Here is an 11,035-nt window from a genome sequence, read left to right on the forward strand (position 1 = left end):
ACAGGCATGAGCCACCAAGCCCGGCCCCCACTTTACCCATTTTGAGGTTGACATTCAAAACTTTTATTTGTAGGTTCAAATCCTTGCAAAAATATTACTTCTGAAATATTATAAATATTGACATTTTAAAATAAAAAGTTGCATGTTTAAAATATTATATCCAATGAGTTCAAACCCATCATTATTTAAAAATGTATAAAAAGTTATTTAAAATTTTATGGGATCTCTGTTTTTCTTTGAAGTTACTATTTAAAAAATTTCCATACAGAGTCTTACTGTAATGAAATTGATATTTATGCTTCAAAGAATTTTACTGATTATTCTGTTATGATTCTCTACAAGCAAACATACATACACACACACACACACACACACATTGGAGATGGTATATAGATTTTCTGGCACCATAAGATTTTTAGTACCCTAAAGAAATTCTTTTAGATTGGATTTGAAATTCAGTTGTTATTAATATAATTGAGCCACATAATACAAATTCATTAACAATATGAGAATTTTTTTTTTATTTTTGAGAGGGAGTCTTGCTCTGTCACCCAGGTTGGAGTGCAGTGGTGCAATCTCTGCTCACTGCAGCCTCTGACTCCCAGGTTCAAGTGATTCTCTGCTTCAGTCTCCCGAGTAGCTGGGATTACAGGCACGTGCTACCATACCCAGCTAATTTTTATATTTTTAGCAGAGACTGGGTTTTGCCATGTTGGCCAGGCTGGTCTCGAACTCCTGGCGTCAAGTCATCCACCTGCCTCAGCCTCCCAAAGTGCTGGGATTACAGGAGTGAGCCACCACACCTGACCAAGAAATAATTATTAAGCATAAACGTAACGTTTTATTAGACTACATTGCTTAATAAGATGGATAGAGCTTCTTAAAAAAGTCTGTTCAAAAGGAGGAAATTACTTATTGTTCTAATGATACAGGGATCAGTATTAATTCTGTTCTTACTATTCATTTTTATAGATGTAAATGCTGAGAAACCTTGTTCACACGTGAATAAATCGATAGACATGAAAAGAATTTTGTTACAGCAAAGACACCCAATTATTTAAGCTCCTCCTGAGCCAGATGCCAAAAGTCACATGCAATTCACCGTAAAATTTATTCTTAATGATCTATGAGCTGACAGCTCAATTGCCGTAATATTTTTGAAAGCAAAGAATTGAAAGCTATTGGAATTGTGGAAGGATTTATCCCCTAGACTGTAGGGTTATTCATTTTCTCAACACTTAACTCCCGTATTTAGAAGTATCCTTTTGTGTGATGCCTTTGGAGCTTTTGGACTTGGGGACGATACACGATCGTAAAATTCAGGGTAGGGAGAGGTAGGCTGTGTGTGTGCATGTGTGCGGGTGTACATGCCTGTGTGTGTGGAAGCAACAGGATAAATATGAAAAGGGAGAGAGGAAAAGTTGATGCAGGATTCTTAAGCACTCCTGGGCAGCAGGAATGTTCTCGGGCCAGTTTTAGAGTGAGCATGTTTGAGATTTGAGAACCTGGAAACTGATAATTTGAAAACTATTCCTTTGCTGGGTGTGGTGGCATGTGCCTGTAGTCCTAGCTAGCTGTATCTGTAATTCCAGGAGGCTGAGGTGGGAGGATTACCTGAGCCTGGGGAGGTTGAGACTACTGTGAGCCATGATTGTGCCACTGCCCTCCAGCCTGGGTGATGGAGTGAGACTGATAGGGTTTGGCTGTGTGTCCCCACTCAAATCTCATTTCAAATTGTAATCCCCATATGTGGAGGGAGGAACCTAGTGGGAGGCGATTAGGTCATGGGGGCAGTTTTCCCCATGCTGTTCTCTTTAATAGTGAGTTCTCACAAGATCTGATGGTTTTATAAGAGTTTGATAGTTCCTCCTTTACATGTACACTGTCTCTCTCACCTGGCACCATGTAAGATGCCTGCTTCCACTTCCACCATGATTGTAAGTTTCCTGCGGTCTCCCCACCCATGTGGAACTGAGAGTCAGTTAAACCTCTTTCCTTTGTAAATTAACCAGTCTCTGGGAAGTTCTTTATAGCAGTATGAGAATGGACTAATACAGAGACCGTGTCTCAAACAAAGACCCCAAATCAAACAACAACAGCAAAACTATCCTCAAGGCTGACTCCAGAGTCTTCATGGTGTGCATACTGCAGTTTGAAGCTTGCTGCTACAGGCAACATGAGTTCAGGTTGAGTAGACCGCAGTGGGTATGGGGAATGGGAAAAGGTTTGCCAGGCAGCTGGGTTTTGTGGATACCCAAGTACAAGAGGTCCAATTTGGACAGCAGGGAGGGGGAGAGACGTGGGCTTTAGAGTGAGAGCTCAATTCAAATCCTGGCCTCATCCAGTGGGTGCAGAATCTTGGAAAGTGATTCACTTTAATAGGCTTCTGTTTCTCCCTGAAAAGTGGGGATAAAAATGATATTTGCAACTTTAGGCTCTTTGCAAGATCCCACAGAGACAATGAAAGACAAGGTTTCAGGCTAGCATAGTCTTCAGGGCAAGGGTGGTCCCTGTGCCCAGCAATGTCCTCCCACTCTCATAGTGGGGGCTACATTGGGGTGAGGAGTCTGTGGAGCCAAGGGGACATGCCCACCCTAGCCCATGCTCTCTCTTTTGTGCTGCCTTCCAGTACCAGGACCCTGGAAGGAATTCCCTCCCTCTAAGTCCCTATGTCTTCTCCCAGGGCTGCATGTGTCTCTTCCCTGATCCATTCTCCCAGAGTGCATCATCCATGGGTGCCCCCATCAGCCTGAAGAGTGGCTGAGGCCGTTCAGGATACAGAACTGAGTCAGGGGAAGGAAGAACTGGGGGTAAGGTTGGGTGTATGGTCAGTGTAGGTCGGGGGCAGTGGCACCTCGTGAGCAGAAGTTTTAGGCTTGGGTGGAAGGAGGTGAGGGAAGTCTCATGGCCTGATGTGGGGCTCTTCACTGGTACGTAGATCATGGGGGTGAAGGTGGGGGAAGAGATGAATCTTGGTGGGGGGTGAAAGACCTCTCCTCTCAAAATGAGGAAAAGAACATGGTTTCTGTGAGTTTCACAAGAAAGTAGAAGAGGCCAGATGGTGTGACCTGGTGAGGGAGGGAGAAATTCTTTGCAACTGCATCTTCCCATTCCCACTCCTGCCCAAGAGGAAATCATTGTCTTTGGCAGAATATACAATTGATGTTGAATTTGTACTGTCCACAGCTATTTGGAGGAACTGTTGCTTCACACATGTGTTTTTGTTTTCGTTTTCCATTTTGTTGTTAGGTGGGTATGTGTGTCAAGGTCAAAGAATAGAACTAATTTTATTTAACGATTTCTTACCCTACTTCATAACATTGAAGTATTGAGACTTATGTATGTGGACCTCAATTCGTACCCTTGCTCCAGGTCCTGCCAGTGTTAAGATCAGTACTCTTTCTGCTACAATAAGTATTTTCTTAAACACACAAACAAAACAATAAAAAAAAGAGGTAGGCAGGTTATATTAAAATATGTTATTCCCGGCCGGTGCAGTGGCTCACGCCTGTAATCCCAGCACTTTGGGAGGCTGAAGTGGGTGGATCACGAGGTCAGGAGATCGAGACCATCCTGGCTAATATGGTGAAACCCTGTCTCTACTAAAAATGCAAAAAATTAGCCGGGCGTGGCGGTGGGTGCCTGTAGTCCCAGCTACTTGGGAGGCTGAGGCAGGAGAATGGCGTGAACCCGGGAGGTGGAGCTTACAGTGAGCCGAGATTGCGCCACTGCACTCCAGCCTGGGCGACTGAGAAAAAAAAAAAAAAAAAAAAGTCATTCCCAAATGGAGGATCTGCTTCTTCTGGGGGTCAAGCATCACTATACTAGGAAGAACAGGCCAGACTTGCCTGGTTCTTAACCTTGGCAGCTCATTGCAACCACCTAGAGAGCTTTCCAGATGACTGGTGACTGCGTCCCACCCCTAGAGGTCCTGATTCATTGATCTAGGGTGAGGCCAGGCATCTAGCTATCTAAAAGCTGCCAGGCGATTACAATGTATAATTAGGGCTGGAGGAACCCTCGATTAGGTTGAGATCAGCTGAGTGAAGGCTCACCTTTTTCAGGTGGGTTGTGTTATGCCTGGTGAGAAAAACGACTGGTTCTTTTATAATCTGGACTTTGTGACCACTGTAACTGCCTTTTAAACAACTGCCTACTAGTTATGTTGCCAGATGTTGTTTAATCTCTGTACCTCAGTTTGCCCATCGATACAATGGAAGATAATCATAATTTCTTACCTTTTGGGGTTGTCCTGGGGATTAATAAGATAATTTGTAAAATGTTTAGAACAGTTGTTAGCACTGAGCCGAAGGTACATGGCATTTCCTAAATAAGGGCTGATTTGTTCCTGATGCATTCAATCTGAGACATCCCTTTGTGGACCATCGGTCAGGGACAAATGTCTAGTATTCTTTAGCTAACTTTAGCAAAGGTACATAAAGTGGCTTGTTTCTGGACATTTACCCAGAAGGAAACAAACAGACCACACAGTTCCATGTGTACCAACTCAATGATGTTGGACATAAAAGGAGCATTAGGGAGCAGAACAACATGTAATTAACCAGATAGGCAAGATTGTCGAGTTCAGCATCAGCTTTTATGTTTCTGTCTATTTTGGGTGGTGATGATGGGGTTCAAATATCTGGAATAATACAGAGAACGTCTGTGCTCATACAAGGAGTGCTTTTTCTCCCTAAGTCAGGGCCAGCTTCATGGGCATCTGACTTGCACAGTTGCTCAGGTGTCTATGTTCAAAGCGGCACTTGCTCTTGGTTTAATGCCCTGCTATGGCCATCTCGAAACTCTTAACAGTTTTGTCATTGAACTTGTGTTTTGTAAGTGAAGTCTGATGGCACAATGTTGTATGCGCAGAGGAGACACCTGCAGTGTGAGTATACATTGCAGTTCCTTACTGCTCATTTGCATATAGCTTTCACGGTGCCCTTTGAGCTCAGGATTCCAGTGGGCCCACCCCTCATGGAGTTCAATGAGATTCAAAGGATACAAGACAAGCACTTTGCATTTTTGGCTGAAGGAGCTGGGACGCTGACAGCCTTGAGAAGTTTTTTTTTTGAGAAGTTTTTTTTTTTTTTTTTTTTTAATTTGAACCAGAACTTGCCTTGAAGGCAGTGTTGTTCTAAGAAACAAAAAGACATCCTTTTTTACTTCTCTGTGTTAGCCAACCACTTATGCTGAAGATGAAACAGAAGGACAGGAAAGGTAGGGCAACCCAGAGCCCCTTTTCCTTGAACTTTTTCCTTCCTCATTGGGAAGCCAAATGTAGACAGTGTTGGTAGGATGTGCAAGTATCAAGAAGTGAAATCAAGTTATTGGTTCAGTGTTTCTAATGTGCTGGCAAGAATGAAATACATACGCACGTATGAACTACAAAATACAAATTGGGTAATCTCAGTGACACTGAACATGAGTTAAATGCTCTTATATTTGCATTTGAACTGGCGTTGTACAACATAAACAGTACGATTCATGCTAACAATTTATTTTTTTCTTAGAACAATATGAATTAGCAAATAAAAGACACCAGGACAAATTCAGAGGCCATGGAGAAAAGGAATCAGCTTTCTCTTCTGTTACATTTAACAGCATTTACCCCCTACTTTTTGGACAACGCATCTCACATTTTCATTTCCCACCAAATCCTGAAAATTATGTAGCTGGCCCTGTCAGAATTATGCTAGAAGAGGTCATTTTCCACTGGTGTCTTTCTGCATTGACTTCAAAACTGTTAAGCTCCTCTTAGCAGCTGTGCAAAACAGGTTTCTGAGTGAAGGCTTTTGGAAGTGCCTGTGGTGAACATTGTTTAGCGTCTCAGCATCTATTTCTTCACTTTTCAATATTCTTTTGGCAGTAAGCTCTCTACTCTCTGACTGTGTGCTTCAGTGGCAGGGCCACACCCACAGGTCAAAGGTGGAGTGACCTAGAGTTAGGTCAATCACTGCATCACAATTTCTTGATCTTACTGATTGGTTCAGGGATGGGCATGTGACCCAACCAGAACCAATGAAATGCAAGGAATCTCAGGCTGGGAATCCTGGGGAAAAAACTAGGATTCATATTTGAACCTGGAAGCAAGTTGGCTAAAGGTTGCTACCATCTTGCTGCCAGGCATAACCTGAGGAAGAAGCCAAGTTATTGAGATGGAGAGAAACCAAGTTTCTGTTAATATGATGTCTGAATTATTTGCGAATTGAACATAAAGCCAGATCTATCCTTTTCAGTTAAACAAGCAATCAAATCTCTTTGTGTTTTAGCTGTTTTTTTTTTTCTGTTATGTGTATCTCAGAGAATCCTAATAGATAAATGACATGTGCTAAATTATTGAGTTAAAATACTCTTTGATTTTTTTTTCTTTTACAGAGGGTCTCACTCTACAGACTATCCTGGAGTATAGTGGCATGGTCACAGCTCACTGCAGCCTCAGTCTCCTGGGCTTAAGCAGTCCTCCTACCTCAGCCTCCCCAGTAGCTGGGCTACAAGCATGTACCACCACACCTGGCTAATTTTCAAATTTTTTGTAGAGACAGGGTCTGGCTATGTGACCCAGGCTCATCTCAAACTCCTTGCCTCAAGCAATTCTCCTGCCTCAGCCTCCCAAACTTTTGGGATTACAGATGTGAGCACCTGCCCCTCTTTGATTTCTTATACCTTCTACAAATAAGATAATAACTTATACAGATAAGACAACAATGGATAATAATGGATGGGATAATTTTTTGAGATGTTAAATTTAGAGTTTATTTCTTTTTCTTTTTCCCTTTCCATCTCCCATTCAGGTAGAGAGCAGCTTTAGTTTTTTTTTCTTTGGGGAAGATTTGTGGTAGGCAGGAAGCTGAACCTGCCTGAAAGTCACTTTTCTTCCTGGATTTTTTATTTTTTTCAAAGCCTAAGTAAGACAGGAGTCACAAACTGGGCCCCATTGGGCTTATTGTGGCTTATGAGGCACTTTTGGTTGACTTATATAGTATTTTAAAAATTGGACAATTTCACTCACACATCTGGATTTCTGAGGTCTCCAGGAAAATCAGACTACCTGGCAGCTCTCGTCCTAGCGTTCCTGTGTGGTAACTCCGGGGGGGTGCAGAGTAGCAGCTTGCTTCTTGAAATGGGTCATGTGTTCTCTAGTTTGCCACAATCTTACTACTTCTTTTTGCTTTATTCCCTGCAGATTTTATTCATTTACAGACCTACCGGGGCCCTGAGCTCCCACGTGGCTACCTGCCTAAGCCCATGCAGAAGAATGGGGTTTGAGGAGGGAGGGAATGCTATGGGAGAGATATTAAAAGAGATAAAAGGATTTCCCCAGATTTACAAAGAAATTCCATAGGCTGGAATTTGTTTCCTTCCTTAGAAGGAAGATCTTAGAGAGGAAGTATCTTCCTTCCTTGGAAGATCTTAGATGCCTCCCTGTGTTTACGCAGGGGAGGCATATCCTTAGCAGGGGGCTATCAGCATCGCCAGAGAGTCCTGACCCTAAACTTGGGATGGAAAAAAACAGAGTGAAGGAACCTGAAGACACTGGGAACTAAGAATGCTCTTCTTAGCTGCAGCTACTGCGGACAGATGACCAGTGTCCTGGGCAGCTTCCCAGTTGGTTCTGATAAGGTCCTAGCCCTTGTTCATGGCCTTCAGGGTGCAGGTAATGGTGGTCAATGGTGGTGGTTTTGGTGAAACACCAAGAACCATCAGGACTGAATGTCTTAGTCCAGCAGAATGAAGGCTTGGTGTCAAAATCAATTTATGGAAGATAAAGAGATACACTATTTTTGGATATCTGAGTTTTTGGAGATGGAAAGTCACTTGAAATTTTAAAAATCCCCTTCTGGTTTGGAACTTAGCATAAGACAGACCTGTGTTGAAATCTCTAGTTCTTGTATACAGTAACAAGCTATACAGCATGGGCTAGGTTTTCAGCCTTCTGTAACTCAGGTTCGTTATTTGTAAACTGGAATTTGAAGCCCCTTCTTGGCCTGTGGTAATTCTGGGGGTCGAATGACATAATAAAACTGAAAGTACTTAGCACTTTTTTTTTTTTTTTTTGAGATGGAATCTCTTTCTGTCACCCAAACTGGAGTGCAGTGGTGTGATCTCGGCTCACTGCAACCTCCACTTCCGGGGTTCAAGCAATTCTCCTGCCTCAGCCTCCCAAGTAACTGGATTATAGGTGCATGCCACCATGTTTGGCTAATTTTTGTATTTTTAGTAGAGATGAGGTTTCACCATGTTGGCCAGGCTGGTCTTGAACTCCTGACCTCAGGTGATCTGCCCGTCTCGGCCTCCCTAAGTGCTGAGATTACAGGCATGAGCCACCGGGCCTGGACATAGGTACATATTTTTATGAAGTAATTATCTCATAGTTACATGTTTAGTTTGTACTTTTATACTTAGTGTACAAGTTTTTCAATATTGTTGCATAGTGGTCATAGTTATCGCAGTTAATATTTGCACACTGCTTCTCTGAATTGATGTAATAATATTACTAGAGTAAATCCCTCCTCTTAGTCTCAAGCAATGAGCTAGGCTCTTTAAATATATCATTTGATTTAATCTTCTTTACAATGGTATTGGTTGGTGTTCATTGCATTAATTTTGGAGTTACTACCTGTGATCGCGGGTTAGAGAGGTCATTCTGCTGGTATGTCTTCAGCCTTTCTCTGTCTCTGGCTCATTTCCATTTGGCAGGGAACAGTATCTAGCTAGACTTTCATAACACTGCTTATATTTATTATATTTATTTTTGGACTTACTGTCTTCTTCTGACATAACCAGGTGGGCATTTCTACTACTTGCCCATATCTGGTTCTTCTCTACTTCTGGGCACACAGCCTGGAGTTCTGGGTCCCCACAGGACTGCTGCACTGATGAGTTTTGCCTGAACTGTGATGTAGACTTTGGGTACTCATAAAATACACTTCTGATGTGTAATGTCACTGGGATTCAGGATTGCTTGCTTCTGCCACAAAAGCCCACATATCCTGACTAATGCGGCAAGCAGTGCGATTTTTGCATTGTTAGGAACAGATATCCATGTTCCACTTAAAAATATTTAAGTTCACAAAGGTATCCTCTTCCTAATTTTCAGTCTGTGTTAGGACAGGTTGTATACCAGTATGATAGTCATCCTGGAGGTAATAAAAAAATAATAACTGAAATTTGAGAAAATCGGTTTAATGTCTCACAGCAGAAGGTACAGAATGCTCAAGGAAGGCTTGGATTTAGGGTAGATGTGCATTGCCTTTAGTTCTTTTGTGCACATTTTGCTTAGGTTAAATGTGGGTTTCTGGGAGGCAGCGAAAATAAACGATGATAGGGAGAAAAGTGGCTGAATATGGTTAAAGGTTTAAGGAAGGAAAGAAAGCTACAGTGAAGTTCTGATAGAATGAGATTTTATTGAAAATGCTGAAGAGAAGGATTAGATGGATAGGCATAGATATAAATATGATTCTTTTTGCTGGTGCTTACAGACAGGCATCCACTGGGCTTTTCTGTAATTCGAGTAAAATTGTGCTTGAATGCAGAGGGAAGAACTGTTCTTCAAAACAGAGGCTCCCATGTGGCAGAGCGCAGGGAGGGTCCCTGTGCCTGGTGGTGGGGACTGAACACCTGGTGTTCAGTTCATGGTGACATCTGTGAACTTGTGTGGTCAGAAAGTGAAGTGCCACTGGGATTCAGGATTGCTTGAAAGTGAAGATGTACCCAAAGATTCTGGATGCGGGCAATGTGGGAGAATATGAAACAAAATGACCTGTTGGGGATTTTTTCAGTTCACCACACCGTCTCCACGATTGGGGTGAATCATGCCCACTTGTGCAATTTTTGGCCAAGTTGCCTTAGGTAATTTTTACATAATATTTATAAAACCTTCCTGTAATTGTGACTCATGGTCATGCTTCTACTCAGAATTTTGTTAAAGCTAAACATTTCAGGGAAAAAAAGAAGGCCTGAGTGATGTGGAAGGCTTTCAGAGAACTCAATTAAGGAAGGCAGGATGGTCAAGGCTATCATTTGCTGCAAATGCCCTTAGTCACCAAAGCCAGAGTGACAGAAATGCTAATTACATTTCTTTCACATTTCCCCTTCATTTGTTTGGAATGAAAAAGCAATAATGTATACATATTTGTCAAAAGTATTCAAATGTTACACAAATATATAAAGCCAAAGTGCCAGTTTTCTTACCTCTTGTCTGCCCGCGACTCCCAACCCGTAGATGTGACCACTGTTAACTTTTTAATATACATTATTCTAGGACTTTCTTTATGAACGTATACTCTTTAGCTAATTACAGTTATGTTTTTATTGTACTAAAATAATACATGGTCAGAATGAAAAGTACACAGAAACCTTAAAAAATATATTCCCAACATTTTGCATGTGTGTGTGTGTACATATATATATGTATATATGTGTGTTTGTGTATATATATGTGTATGTATACACACACACACACACACACACACATATGCACTTAAAAAACAGTGGTATCATAAAATTACCCTATGGGCAGTAATACTTTTTATCATGTTTTACAGATGAAGATGTTTGGGCTTAGGGTAGTGACATTAAATAACCTGCCCAAGATCACACAGGTTACCAGTAACAGAGCTGAGATTTGAAGTCAGGTTTGTCTGACTTCAAAGCCTGTGTCCTTGGTAACTATGTCATCCTGTTGCCCTTTCTATGTCAACAAACAGATTCATTCCATTTTTTAAATAATGCCAGACAATTATCTGGTATAAATGTGCCATTAAAAAAAATCTCACTTACTGGCTTTTCAGATGAATTGAAAAGGTGAATGTTTGGTGGCTTCTGTTTCTGTATTTTGTTTGAAAAGTCATGATGTTCTAATGCCAAGGGTTCTTCATGGTTCAAGGTACCTCAACTGCTGCTGAAAAACAGAACCCTGTGTTCAGCTGTCCTTCAGGAAAGTAACACTGGAAAATTATATTGTGATATTTATACTGAGGAATGTGGTTTATGAGAACCTGACCCTGACACTCAGTTTTCTTTCCATTTTGTG

The sequence above is a fragment of the Colobus angolensis genome, unplaced genomic scaffold (assembly GCF_000951035.1).
Source record: "Colobus angolensis palliatus isolate OR3802 unplaced genomic scaffold, Cang.pa_1.0 Scaffold156, whole genome shotgun sequence".
Taxonomy (NCBI): Eukaryota; Metazoa; Chordata; class Mammalia; order Primates; family Cercopithecidae; genus Colobus; species Colobus angolensis.